Source organism: Chlorocebus sabaeus, chromosome 2, assembly GCF_047675955.1.
Source record: "Chlorocebus sabaeus isolate Y175 chromosome 2, mChlSab1.0.hap1, whole genome shotgun sequence".
In the NCBI taxonomy this organism is placed as follows: Eukaryota; Metazoa; Chordata; class Mammalia; order Primates; family Cercopithecidae; genus Chlorocebus; species Chlorocebus sabaeus.
The window spans coordinates 64172851-64187956 of NC_132905.1; the positions used below are offsets into that span (position 1 = coordinate 64172851).

At 48.8% G+C, this 15106-nt stretch overlaps 1 long non-coding RNA gene across 1 annotated transcript in view; it reads left to right on the forward strand.

The window, feature by feature from the left end:
- Positions 1-15106, forward strand: part of LOC140709662 (uncharacterized) — a 75452-nt gene that overhangs the window by 23961 nt on the left and 36385 nt on the right. The gene's annotated exons all lie outside the window — the stretch shown is intronic.

Sequence of the window (15106 nt, forward strand, 5' to 3'; positions counted from 1 at the left end):
AAGAAAGACAGAGATGGAGAGAAGTAGCAACACACACACACCCACAGGAGGAAAAGAGAAATCCAGGCACACAAAAAGGAAGCCCCCCCAGGAATGCAAAGAAAGGGAAAGAAAAGTGCAAAATAGGGGCAGAAGACGAGGGGAACGGAGGGAGAGCGGTCCCGAGCAGGCGGGGTTCAGGCACATGGGGCCACAGGGAATGGGATGCAAAGAACAGAGTGTGCACTGGCCAGCAGCGACCCTCCTGCCTCCAGTCCTCTCCCTCTCCCCCAGTTCTGAAGTGGCCAGGGTGGACACTCAGCTGTAACTAGAGTAAGTCTCCCCTCCCCCCTGCTCGGGCTCCCACTGGAGCCCCCTATTGGGTTTGGGGTTCAACTTTCTTCTTCCAGAACTGGTTGTGGGGGGAGCAAGTCCCCCACGTCGATGGCTGGCCGCGCTCAGTTGGTCCTGTTCCGGTGCCTAGCTCAGGCGGGCGCTGCAAGAGGAAGTGAAAATCGTCCAGTAATTAATTTTCCTCCTGCCGGGGGGTGGTGGTTTTGACACATCCGAGGCTGTGTCTTTCCCTGAAGCGGGGAGCAGACAATAGAGACACGTGGACTGGGAAGGGAGAGGGGGGAAGGGAGGGGGAGCGGGGCTCCTGCTGGAACTCTTTGCAGGTCAGCTCCTTTGTCTCTAAAAGGATCTGAGCAGACCCTCCACCCCCAGTCAGACCCAAACCTAGGGGAGCCCCCATATCTTGGCAGGACCAAGGAGCAGGAGAACTCAGTCCCCTGCCCAGAGACTGCTGGGCAAAGCCCCATGGTGGTAGACCAGCTTCAGCAAGTGTGGGATGGCCAGTGCACAAGAGTCCCAGAATCAGACTCTAGGAATGCCAGGCTCTCACTGTCAATGGAATTCTGTTTATGAGATGCAAGGCTGGTGGAATGGGGATGTCCTTTTGGGACTGGGTCATCCAATACCAGTTTGCAGGCTAAGACCTAGAGAGGGCTTGGAGGTGCTTGAGGTCATGCAGTGAGTCAGCAGCAATTGCCAGAGACCTCAGTGGCCTCCGGGCACCGCTGAATCAGGGCCTATCATGGTCCTCGAGGTGTAGCCCAGAAGTCTCAGAATAAAACTGGGGCCCCTCGTGGTGAGTCAAGCCTGTAATCCCAGCATTTTGGGAGGCTGAGGCAGGGGGATCACTTGAGGCTAGGAGTTTGAGACCAGCCTGGGCAACATAGTGAGACCTCATCTCTACAAATAGTTAAAAATAAATTAGCCAAGTGTGATGGTGCACACATGTGGCCTTAGCTACTTGGGAGGATGTGGTGGTAGGATCACTTGGGCCTGGGAGTTTGAGGCTGCAGTGAGCTGTAATGGCACCATTGCAATTCAGCCTGGATGAAAGAGCGAGACCCTATCTCCAAAATACTACTACTACTAATAATGATAATAATAATAAATTCGAGTTTCCAGTGCAGGATCTCTTGGCCTTGAATATTTTCAAAAGACATAAAGATGCAAGGATGTGTAAACTGAAGGTTTACTGTTGAATTTACCCTGTATGGTTTGAGGTTGTTTTCCCTGACCCAAATAAGGAATTAAGGCAGTTTACTCCCTATATATAAACATTGAAAAACATATTGCAAGTCCAAAAAAAAAATGGGGGCCCCTGATTTTGTCAAGGCCCTGCATGATCTAGAAGTCCCCCACCATCTTTCCAGTTGCATTGCCTCATATCTTGCCCATGTGATTTTTTTTTTTTTTTTTTGAGATGGAGTTTCACTCTTGTTGTCCAGGCAGGAGTGCAATGGCATGATCTCGGCTCACTGCAACTGCCGCCTCCCAGGTTCAAGCGATTCTCCTATCTCAGCCTCCTAAGTAGCTGGGATTACAGGCGTGCACCACCACACCTGGCCAATTTTTTGTCTTTTTAGCAGAGATGGGGTTTCACCATGTTGCCCATGGGACTTTTTTAAACCTCTGTCACTGAGAGTTGAGGTGACCACACCCTTGACTCAGGGCACGTCCATACATTCTCTGCTCCAGCCACAGGTGCCTACTGGTTCTTTGGGCTTGCTCTTCTCTTGACCTGCATACCGTTTCCAATGCCCAGAGTCCTTCCTTGCACTTCACCCTAGGAAACACCTACTTGTCCTCAAGACTCAGCCGAGGTGTCACTTCCTCCAGGAGGTGTCCCTGACTTCCATCATTGTAGGCTAGGCCAACTCACCCACTGGTCCCTGAACTTCATGAGGACAAAGACTGTGTCCTATGTATGGCTCAACACACTCTTAACAGTGTGCACTAGGGTCTTCCAGCTCCCCTACTTACTAGCCATAGGTCCTTGGACAAGTTACTCAACTGCTCTGTGCCTCAGTTTCCCCACTTATAAAATGGGAATAATAATTGTCACTGCCTAAGGGTTGTTGGGAGCTTTAGAAGAGTTGCAACATATAAATGGCTTGGAATGGTGACTGGCATATGGTAGGAGCTCAATGCGTGAGGGTTCTATACATGCAGTTTTGCCTGTAGCATGCGGCACTCATTTGTTACATGTTAGTGGGATTCTGTGGAATGAGTGGTGAACTAGGCATCTCTGGTCCCTGCTTTCTTGCAGCTGATCTTGCAGCTGTCCATCCATTGAGTGGATGGACACCAAGCAAGAAAATCCTTAAATCAATAATATATTTTCAGATAGTTGTCCAGGGCTGTGAGGAACATAAAACAGGGTGAGATGATGGAGAGTCATGGTGCCTTTAGACAGGGTGACCAGCAAGGGTCTCCTGGGAGAGGTGGCATGTGAGCCTAGACTTGAGCCAGCCATAGAAGGAGCCCAGGAAAGACTGCTCCAGGCAGAGGCTTCACAAGTTCAAAGGCTCGAGGCAGGAATGAGCTTGGGTAGCTGAGGACAGCAAGAAGGGAAGGAAGATGAGTTCAACACATCAGCAGGGCCAGACCCAGAGATTACTCCATAAATCGCAAATGAATGAGTGAATGAAAGAATGAATGAGCATACGGGTGAGATTCAGCGTATAATTATAGCTTATAACTGTGACTAGGTAGACCTATTGGTTGGAGAATAGCTTTTCACTGTTTGCATAGAGGAAGTTGCTTATTTGTTCAGTCATTGACAATTGTTTGTGGTGTAGCCATATTTTTGAGTCTGTGCTGAGTACTGGGATCTCTGTCCTCTAGGGGTGCCTAGTTCACTGTGGGTAAATAAGGCAAGTGGGTGTCATATAGCTCACCTCCACCTGCCTGATGGTTCTACCTCTCCAACCTCACACCTAAGAGATGGCAAAATGGAGCCCAGAGTCCTTAACAAGGAATTTAGATCACAGCAACTTGGGACAGAGCTGGGACTGGACTGTTCTCACTGGGCAAGATAGTGATCCACCCCCTAACTGATCAAAGGAAGCCCCACAGAAATTATGTATTGATAGGTGCTGCAGCCCACTAATGTCAGGTTGAGGATAAAACCCCAGGTCTCTGACCACAAGCTGGAAGGTGGTGTGGGTGCATTTAGCAGATAAGAAGAAACTTTTAGCCCAGGAGATGAGGTTCCAAAATACTTTCAGCGGGGAGGAGGCCTTAAGCACGGATGAAATACACAATGGCCAGCAGAATTTCATCACTAGGACACCAGGAAGGGCCTTCAGTCTCCCAAGCCTCCCCTACCCCAGCTTACTGGTTTCAGAAAGTTCACTGTTGGGAATTAATTTCTCTAAGTCACATGAAATAAGGAAATAACTTTTATTCCCAAGGATGTTCGCTGCAGCATCAGAGACGGGAATGAAAACCCTGGATTGGAGAAAGCAAGGAGAGGATTGTGAAGAAGATATTCACTCCATGTAGTATTCTGCAGCCATTAAACATTCTCATATGGGGAGATAAGCTCATAGAATATGTTAAGTGAGGGGTGCAGAATGCAGAAATCTTACAGCACGTTCACAACCTTGAACCAAAACAAAAATAAACTCACACAAAAGAGTGAAATAAGGGTCTGGAACTATGGGGTTTCCTCCTCCCTTCTTTTTGCATTTTCCAAAAAGATCATAAAATATTTCAGTTCAGTCGGGTGCTGTGGCTCACGCCTGTAATCCCAGCACTTTGGGAGGCCGAGGCAGGCAGATCATGAGGTCAAGAGATCGAGACTATCCTGGCCAACGTTGTGAAACCCCATCTCTACTAAAAATACAAAAATTAGCTGGGCATGGTGGTGCGCGACTGTAGTGTCAGCTACTCGGGAGGCTGAGGCAGGAGAATCTCTTGAACCTGGCATGTGGAGGTTGCAGTGAGCTGAGATCGCACCACTGCACTCCAGCCTTGTGACGGAGCGAGACTCCATCTCAGAAAAAAGAAAAAAAAAGTCAGTTCAACAAATATTTATCTTGAGCACTTGCTAACTGTCACTTACTTCCAAATAGAAGGAATGATGAAGTTTAGTAAACCATGTCAGGATATTCACTATTCATTCTGACTTTTGGGAAGATGGCATTGTGAATTTTCTCATTGGCGATAATAATTATTAGTACATCGCCAGCAACATTACAGAGTCACCCCACATACCTGGCACTATGCTAAGCACTTTCCCTTTGGAGAATTTGACCTTGCCTGGGGCTTTAGATTGAGGGATTTGGAGTCAGGCTATTTTCAGTTTAAATTCCTGCCCTGCCATTTCCCAACTGTGTAATTCTCTGTGCCTCCGTTTTCTCATCTGTAAAATGGATGTATAAATTGGGCCTGTCTCACAAGGTTGCAGTGAGGATTAAATGATAATATATGCATAAAGTGCTTAGAGCAGTGCCTGCCACACAATAACGTGATAAATGTTGACTGTTGTTATTTATATATCCTCACGCATCTAAGCCTTACCATGGCCTCATGGGAGAAGGTGCTGTTATTGAAATGACTGGTTCATGGCTACATGGTCACTGTGCAGAGGAGCTAGAGAGTGTCCCATGTCTTCATGGCCTACTGCCTTCCTGCCCAGGAGCCCCAGGTCTTGGCATAATAGGTCTAGCTGGCTGCAGGCTTGGCCTTCTCTGGCCTACCTAGTCTGCTCTGGCATCTTCCATATTTTAACTGTGCCCTGCCCATCAGGAAGGAGGGCAGCCACCAGGGTCTAGGTGTGAGTCTCAGGGCTGTGTGACCCTAGGTAGCTGGCAGAGCCACCCTGGGCCTCACCCTGCACATCCATAAACAGGGGTTGGGGCATCCTGTGATTCACTGGCTTAACTCTATGGGGTCAGGAAGGAGCACTGACTGACCTGCAAGTCAGGAGCCCAGTTCCAGCCCTGGTTCTGCTCCCTCTGCCCTTCCCTTTGGGCCCCAGCTTTCTTGTCTGTCAAATGGGAATGGGACAAGATGATCCCTGAGCTGCTGTCCAGACCCGGTAATGGAATTCTGTATGAATTCCAAGGAGGAAAGTAGCCACAAATGCATCCGCTCCACGCTGATGGGGCTCTTTCTCTGGTAAGCTTCACTTACTCTGCCATTTCTCCAGTGTATTTTATCAGACCCACCTTCTCTGAGCCAAAGAAAAGAGGGTAGGAGAAGGATGAAACAAACTCACAGCTCTGTTCACTCAGGCTCATCACAGAGATGACTTGCCCAAGGGCATGTGGCAGGTCCTCTGAAATTTGAGGAAGGCTGTGTTCTCTTTTGTGTCATTTTGGTCCTCCGGGAAGCAGATGTGAAAATGGAGGTGTAAGTGTAAGAGATTTATTGAAAAAACCCCGTGAGAAATGGAGGCGAGCCTTCAAAACAGGATGCAGGTCTGATACTGTGAAAGCAGAGGTGGAATAAAGAAAGATGGGGGAAGAGGAAGCTCAGGCCATGGTGCAGGTCTAAGGAAGTCCTGGCCAACCCAACAGGGAGCTCCTGTGCAAAGATTTCCTGTAGAGGAGTCCCATACTCGACAGAAGGGCAGGCGCTAGTTTTCTACCATGCTCAGTCATCAGCCGGGCTGTCCTGGAAGAGTGGCTGTGCTGAGACACTGTGGCAGATTGCGAAGGTGTTGCAGCTGGAGGCTCTCAGTGACTGTAGTCCCGAGAAGATCTGAGTGGCACCTCCCTAAGGCTGCCACATGTTTTTCTTTATTCATTTAATAGACACTTACAGAACTCTGGGCCATGTGCCAGTTACTGATCTATGCACTTTACAAATATTAGTCAATCCTTACCCTCGCCTTTTGAGGCAGATGGTATTTTTAGCCCCATTTTATAGAGGGAGAAACTGAGCACAGAGAGGTTAAGTAAGTTGCCCAAGGTTTCACAGCCAGTAGGTGATAAGCCACAAATCCAACCCAGGCAAGCTGCTTGGAGGCTGTGCTCTGACCACTCCACCACACTGCCCCCTCTCCAGCTGCAAATGCCTTAGTGGCAATTTCTGGGAATATTTCCATTTTCATTTCTCATTGGCTCAGGACCTCACAGCCTTAACAGACTTTAGGAAGGGGCCTACTGTGGTGGTTGGGGGCATAGCAGGGTCCCAGCAAGCCCTGAAGCTACTACCTTGCTCCCTCAAAGACTTCCACCTCAATGCGTTTGCATATACTGTTCCCACTGCTCAGAGCGCTCTTCCATCCCCTCCTTGCCTAGGCAACCCCTCCTCCCATCGCTCCCTTGCCTGACCCCAGGATCTAGCCCAGGATAGGGGTGGTATGTGGTGGAAAGGAGCTAGTCGACATTTATTGAGCACTTATTATGTGCTAGGAGTCAAGTCCAGCTGTTTACGTAGATTGCCTCACTTAACCATCATAACAACCTGTGAGTGTGGCCCATGGCTATCCCCATTTTACAGATGAGGAAACCAAGGCTCACAGAGGCAAGATGACTTGCCCAAGGAGACCCAGCTAGGAATCAGTGGTATCAGTATTTAAACCAGGCTGCCTGGCTACAAAGCCCTGATCTTAAACCTTCCCTCTAAGAGGGCAAAAGGTACCAATGCTGGGGTGGGTAGGTGAGGGCCCTCCAAGAAATGTCCCTCCCCTCCCCGCTGCCAGGGCTGACAGGTCCTTGAGTGGGATTCCATATCTGCTCCATTCATTGCCGCACCTCCATCATCTACCCAGTGCTGGGTAAATAGTAAGTGCTCAGTAAATACATCAATTGAATGGATGAATAAACTGGTGAGTGAAAAACCTTTTTGTGACCTCCAGTTGCCTTGGTCCCCTTTGACCAGAACTAGGTTGATGTGTCAACCCTCAAGATTTCCCTCTATTTTGGGTGATAATTAGATTTCTGTCCTGACTGTTATAGACATGGATATTCCTCCATTAAAATGTCTTTCTTTCAGACTGGGTCAGGCGGCTCACGCCTGTCATCCCAACATTTCGGGAGGCCGAGGTGGGCGGATCACCTGAGTTCAGGAGTTCGAGACCAGCCTGGCCAACATGGTGAAACCCCGTCTCTACTAAAAATACCAAAATTAGCTGGGCATGATGGCGCATGCCTGTGATCCCAGCTATTCGGGAGGCTAAGGCAGGAGAATCGCTTGAATCTGGGAGGTGGAGGTTGCAGTGAGCCAAGACTGCGCCACTCCACTCCAGCCTAGGTGATGGAGTGAGGCTCTGTCTTTAAAAAAAAGAAGGAAAGAAAAAAAGTCTTTCTTTCAAAGTTGGAGACATCCCTAAACATTCTAACTCTTGTCCCCAACAAGGTCCCGTCTTAAGCAGGTCTCTGAAACCTCTGGAAGAAGGAATTGGCTGTCAGGAGTCTGATCACCAGGCTCCCTGCAGGGCCAGGGGATTTGGGGTGGGCCTCTGGCATGGTTTAGGGGTGGGCTAGCTAAAAGCCCCTAGACAAGAGCCCACCATTCAAGCAAGTGGGATAACTCAGCGTTTGGGCCTGGGTCACCCTGAGCCAAGTTTTATTTTTTATTTTGTAGAGACAGGGTCTTGCTCTCATCCACGCTGTTGTGCAGTGGTGTGATCATGGCTTATTGCGGCCTTGAACTCCTAGGGTCAAGTGGTCCTCCTCCTTCAGCCTCCTGAGCAACTGGGACTACAGGTGCATGCCATCATGACCTGGCTAATTTTTAAACTTTTTGTAGAGATGGGATTTTGCTATGTTTCCAAGGCTGGTCTCAAACTCTTGGCCTCAAGTGATCCTTACACCTCAGCCTCCTAAAGTGCTGGGATTATAGATGTGAGCCACTGTACCTGACTGAGCCAAATTTTAATCCCGGCTCTGCTTCTTCAAGCCGGTTGGCCCTGGGCAAGTTACTTTGCCTCTTTGCAGCTCTATGTCATCTCTGTAAACAGAGGCCAGTGGGAGCACCTGCTAAGTAGGGCTATAGGAGACTTCATGTATAGTTAGCCCTTGGTAAATGGGAGCTCTACTTGAAGGGCCTTTGAGATATCAGCATTGTCTCCTCCCCACCCCCACTTGACAGTTGTGGAACCTGAGGCATGGGACAGGGAAATGCTTTCCTGGAACATTCAGGCTCCCTGCCAAGTCAGGACGGGCTTCCTCACTCCAAGGTGGCCTCTCTTGCCTCCCTCTCTTCCCCACCAGCCGAGCTCAGAACCATGCCTGGCAGATGCTGAGGCGGCATTGGAGCTGCAGAGTTGGCATTTCCGGGCTCCCAGGACTCCTGGCACAGAGGAATCAACCCCTCTCAGCACCTCCGGCTCTGCCTCCTGCTCCCTGCCTCTGCTCATACACCAGCTGGGACTCATCAGCTTCTAGAGAAAGCCAGGAGGTGGCCCAGGTGCATGGAGGCAGGGGGCTGTCAATATTGACCTGCACTTGACCGCAGACTTTGCGGGTGGACAGGTTGCTAAGGAGTCAGAATGTCCACATGCCCCTAGTGCTCATCTTCCTAGCCTCCCATCTCACCTGGCTGCAGAGGGAGAGGGGGAGCACAGGAGTTGAAAGCGTGGATGATCTGGGTTCACTTCGGCTACTTACCAACAAGTTATCCGGCCTGGGGAAGTTTCCTATCCTCTTTGTATCTCAGTTTCTTCAACTGTTAGATGACGATGCCGATACTAATGGCTTATCTTGAAGGGTGGATGGGAGATGAGTGGTGTTTGCACACAGCCAGTGCACAAGCACATTGGCCATTGTTAATTCCGAGGCTATCCTCTTACAGTGACCTCCTGGGCCTTTCAGCCCCAAGGAGTCTCTCCTCTCTCTGACTCCTGTGGCTCTAATTGTCAAGATCCTGCAATGAAATTCTGCTGGAACCCAATCCAGACTGTGAACTCTTCAAGGGCGGGGACCCCATACAGGTGCCTCATATAGGCCTGGTACACAATAGGTGCTCATGAAAAGGCCTGCTTGGCTGTGATACTACATGAACTTACAGAACCCTCACAACTACTTTTGGAGGCATATGATATGATCATCCCCTTTTATAAAAAGGGGGACAGTGGGTAACATCGAGGGGAGTGGGCAGGTAACCCTTCTATTGGCCATCTAGCACCCTCCAACATCCTTGCTTCTGAGACCTCACCTCCCACTCATGGTGCCATTCTGGCACGAGTGCGGTGGTTGCTACATTGAGTGTCCAGAGGTAGCAGGGACTAAAGTCCTGGTGCCTAGAGAAATTGCCCAAGCAGTTGGGCATGATGGCTCATGCCTATAGTCCCAACACTTTGGGAGGCTGAGGTGGGTGGATCACTTGAGGCCAGGAGTTCAAGACCAACCTGGCCAACAAGGTGAAACTCCATCTCTGCTAAAAATACAAATACAAAAAATAATAATAATAATATCCAGGCATTGTGGCATGCACCTGTAATCCCAGCTACTGAGGCTGAGGCATGAGAATCATTTGAACCGGGAGGCAGAAGTTAGAGGGAGCCAAGATCGGGCCACTGCATTCCATCCTGGGTGACAGAGTAAGACTGTGTCTCAAAAAAAAAAAAAAAGAAACAAACAACAAACAGCAACGAAAACAAAAACAAAGAAAAAGAAAGAAAAGAAATTGCCCGAGGGCTCAGAGCTGTAAATCTGCAGATATTTACCACGACCTGCTATGTGCCAGACACTGTGCTAAGGGCTAGAGACACAGCAATGAACAAGACAAAGACCTGCTCTCATGTGGCTTACATCCTGCTGAGCCAACAGTAGGTAGATACGCCAACGTCCTGTCATAGAAAGCAACAGGCAGGGAAGTGGGCAAAGATAGAGAGAGGTGGAGGCCGGGTGCGGTGGCTCACACCTGTAATCCTAGGACTTTGGGAGGCCGAGGCAGGCGGATCTCAAGGTCAGGAGATCGAGACCATCCTGGCTAACACGGTGAAACCGTGACTCTACTAAAAATACAAAAAATTAGCCGGGTGTGATGGTGGGCGCCTGTAGTCCCGGCTACTCATGAGGCTGAGGCAGGAGAATGACGTGAACCCGGGAGGCGGAGCTTGCAGTGAGCCGAGATTGTGCCACTGCACTCTAGCCTGGGGAACACAGCGAGACTCCATCTCAAAAAAAAAAAAAAAGATAGAGAGAGGTGAAGTGAGAGCCATTTTAGATAGGGTAGTCAAGGAAGACCTCTCTGAGGAGGTGACTTTTGTGTAGAGCCCTGAGTGCGGCAAGTGCTGGGTGGAGACTCAGGGAATCTGCTTTAGCATTGCTGTGGCTGATTCAGGGTGGAATTTAAGAGATCCCAGGACTGGTGGTGCCTAGAGCCCAGTTGCCTAGATCAGCTTCAGTGTGGATAAATGGACTCCCCTGCCCCGGCGAACTTACCTTCCTGAAGCAGTTAAAAGAACAGGGCACATGACTTAGATTCCCTGAGCTTCACTTTTCTCATCTGTAAAATGGGGATTGGAAAGCGTAGCTTGCAATTTTGAGAGCTCAGTTGATTAATAGAGATGGTCCACATAAAATGTTGGGCCAAGAGCTGGGCTGACCAGATTCACCTAGTCCTTGGTGGCTGGAGTGGGCAGGTGACCCTTCTTTTGGCCGTCTAGCACCCTCCAACATCCTTGCTTCTGAGACCTCACCTCCTACTCATGGTGTCATTGCTGGCCTTCCCAGCTCCGTCTTGGCCAGGGGGCAGTCAAGTGACCCAGGTTAGCCTCGTGCCATTCTGGTGCTACACTAAGTGTCCAGAGGTAGCAGGGACTAAAGTCCTTGTGTCAGCATTCAGCGTTGGTGTCAGCAGCACGAGCTCTGTCCTGGGGACCTGTGGTGTCAGCAGTGAAGTCTCCCTCAGGCCAAGGCTTTGGCCTGATTTGAGGGCTTTTTTTCTTTTCTGGATATGAAGCCTGTAAGCCTTCTGACCCTTCTGGAGATCCTTCAAGCATGTGTGCAGCCATGGGTCCTGGATGGTTTAGCAGCCCACGCCATTGTCTGGAAACTCCACTGGTACTATTTTTCTCATGTTCAGCTGGATGCTTTCTGTGCACAGACTCCACTCTTCTGGCCCAGATGGCCCCTTGGGGATATGCACATATCAAGTTCTTTCCACTGTCCTCACTTAGAGGGCAGGGGCCTGGGTTGTTCATTTTTGTGTCCTCAGATCCTAGCACAGAATGGCTCAGAGGAAAGGTTCAATGCATGTCTATGGTGTCAACAAATCAGTGGCAAAGGATACAGTTTCCACATATCTCCCCATCCTGCTTGCTTCCCCAAACCACGTTCCAGTTTGTCAGTGTTCTTCTGAATATACAGGACCCAGAATCGAGCACAAAACTCCCAGAAATAGGTGAATGGAGCTGAGCAGAAGGAAACTGTCACCTCCCTTACTGTAGATACTGGACTTCTAATTACATGACCAGACATTTAATAAGCTTGTTTTGTTTCCCTGGGTGGCATATATCAAGCTACTAGCAAATGTTTTGTTTTTATGGCCCTCTACCCACATATTGTTGCAAAACCTTACTTTACTGCCCTTCTCCCTTAATCTCATGCTTACAATGGTATTGCCCCCTCTCTCACTTCCCAGGAATGCCAAATAGATTACAGCTCAAGAGCTCAATCTTGATTGGTCTGTAGCCTGGAACATGGGGCTGAGATAGATGCTGTAACTGAGTTTGGCCTCAGTGAGAAAGACTGCTGCAATTGATTAACGATGTCTGCCAAGCTGCGTAAAGTGAAGTAATGTCATTCCCTATCACAAGGTCCTAACCTGGGGTCCATGAAAAGAATTTAGTTGGTCTGTCATTAACTTGGATAGGGAAAGTATTACATCTTTAATTTAATTGACCTCTATCTGAAACTTATCATTCCTTCAATTATGAATGCAGGCAACAGACCACAGTGGTATTAGCAGGACCTGTGACTTTGTCACCAATAGAAATCACAGATTTTTAAAAATTACATTACAGATGTTCTGCATATCTTGAAATATCATTTACATGCATTGTGTCTTGGAAGTGATAAGTTATTTGCTAAGCACTCATTTACTCCCTCACATTTGTTTAGCACCTAGTCAATAGCCTGGTGACATGCCAGGACCTGGGCTGCGTGCTAGGCAAAAGGGAGATGCGTAAGGCTCAGTCCTTCCCTCAAAAGAGGAAAGAAGACAGTGACAATGAAAAGGCTTGATGCTTTGGTGGGGGAAGTACCTGAGGCCCCCAACCCAGCCCAGAGGGATCAGGGAAGGCTTCCCAGAGGAAGTGGCCTCTCAAATGAGTAGGAACTAACCAGACCCCTGAGTGCTGGAAAAAAGTGTTCAGGGAGCAGAAACAGCATGAGTAACGAAGCTGGGAAAGAAAGAGGGCACAGGGCTTACAGAGTATTCCATTGGGGGGAGGATGGGGAGGGGAGGAGAGAAGAGGGGAGATGGCTGGAGGGGTCAGGCAGGCCCCTGGAAGTCATGCTTGGCGGTACCCTGGTAGTGGGGAGGAAGGGGTGCTGGCGCTTGCTACCCCATCTGTCTCAGTGGTATTGAGCTGTGACTTCAGTGGCCTGGGGAAGTTCAAGGTCATGTCTGGGGTGGAGGAGGTGGAGACTATCTCACCAGGGCTGGCAAAGGCCAACTGGGAAGCTGGGGCCAATACCTGCCCCTCATGGCAGCCACCACAAGGGTCCTTCTGCTCAGAAGGCCCGAGCAGACCCTGTTCCTTTATTTATGGGCTGTGTGAGCAATTTGCTCCTTGCTGGCCGGCTGGCTGGGTGTGCGATGCGGGGATTACTCACGCCCCAGTTGTGGTCCGGCCTCTGCAGGCTGCGGGGTAGTGAGTGAGGTAATTAAGTGTAAAAGATGGAGCAGGCAGGGGAGGGCTGAGGGCGGTGAGCAGTCACTGGTTCTTTTCAGGAGCAGGGGAGTGAGATAATGTAGGATAATAGCCTAGCCAGGCCCTGCCCAGGCAGCCCGGCCTGTGCCGAGGGGTGCCCCCCAAACAGCCAAGACAATTCAGTCTTTTCAGGGAAAATGGGGGGGCTTGGGCAGGGCCTGGCTCCCAGGGACAGCTGTATGGAAATGACAGCTCCTCTGCTTCGTCCTGTCCTGTGTTGGCTCAGGGTAGGAGCAAGTCTAAGTGTCTTCAGCTGGGGATGAGGCCAGGGCTGGGGGCAGTAGATGGGACCAGGAAAGCTGGTAGGTGAGAGGAGGGATCCACATGGGGCTGGGAGACTGAGCTGTGTGTGTGGCACAGGTGCAGTGGTTCATGGCGGCAGACTCCAGGGCCTGACTCACCTGGTGGAAACTGTGGCGTGGCTTTGGCTAGCTGTGTGACATCAGCCTAGTTGTGGTCCTTCTCTGAGCCTCAGGGCTCTCATCTGTCAAATGGGGCTGTCAAACAATTTCTACTTCCCAGGGGTGTTTGGAGAATAGCTCATAGTGCCTGACACACAGGGGCTACTAAATGCTTGACATGGTGAAGTCCAGAAACAGAGTGCATTAGTCATTCACTCATTTAGCGGATAAATGTTTATTGAGTGCCTACCACGTTCTAATGGTTCCTGGGAAAGCAGCAGTGACTAGAACAGAGTCCCTTTCCTCTTGGAGATGACATTCTAAAAGGGGAGAGAGACCATTAATCATGAAACACATAAGCATAAAAGATCATACCAGCAATCCCACTTCTGAAAACTTATTCTATAGACATGTTTGCACACATGTGGAATGAATGCATTCATGTATTTATTGCAGTTTTGTTTGGCATAGCAAAATCTTAGTAATGATCTAAATGTCTGTTACACATGGACTGACTAAAGTATGGAGTATCCGAATAATGAAATATTACATAGCTATTACAAAGGGTAAGACCATTTCTATTTGTATTTATTTGTATTTATTTTTTTTAGAGATGGGATCTCACTATGTTGACCAGGCTGGTCTTGAACTCGTCGTTGGTGAGACCATTTCTTATGTACTGATATAGAAAGCTCTGTAAGATGTCTTGACAAATAAGAAAAGGAATGTGAAGGATAGTTTCTATAAAAGAGGAGACAATTTTAAAAATGTATTTATATTGGCTTGTGTATATATGAAACTAATAATAGTTGTTACCCAAGGAGAGGAGTAGGGGTGGAATGAGAGACAGGGAGGGGAGGGTTTCATTGTATACTTTTCTATAACTTTTATTTTTGTATGAAGTGAATGCATTACTAGTTCAAAAAAGAGAAAATAAATATTCAGCTTCCTCTTTCCTCCTTTCCTTCCCCAGCATTTGTTGGAGGTGACTGGTGGGATTTGGGACTAAGCAGGAAAGGGAGCTGAGTGAGTCGGTGGCTCAGTGTGCCTGGGGATTGAACAAACAGGTTCATATATCAAGGATAATGAGAGCCAGGTTGCTCACCATCAGAGAAGGGAATTACAAGTATGAAAACAGGAAAGGCTAGAAAGAATCCTGTGGTGTTAGATTGGAATTAGAGGAATCAGTGTAAACTCATGGCTTTTGATATATATAGTTACATAAGCATGCATGAAAGTGTGTGTGTGTGTGTGTGTGTGAGATGCATATGTGCATTTCCCAGTTCTGTCCACAAAAACAGCAACAATGAATACACCATGTAGCCATGAATACACCTAACACCCAGATCTTGGGTTTTAAATACCATCCTCCACTGAAAGGAATTGGGGCTTGGGAAAATGGTAGATTTGAGGGCTGGAGCAGGAAAAGTGCCCAGTGCCTGGTACCATGGTACATGAAACATCTAACTGTGCCATAAGATAGGCAAGTGCTCAAGTAATGCTGAAGACATGTCAAAAGAGCCAAGGTGCCAAC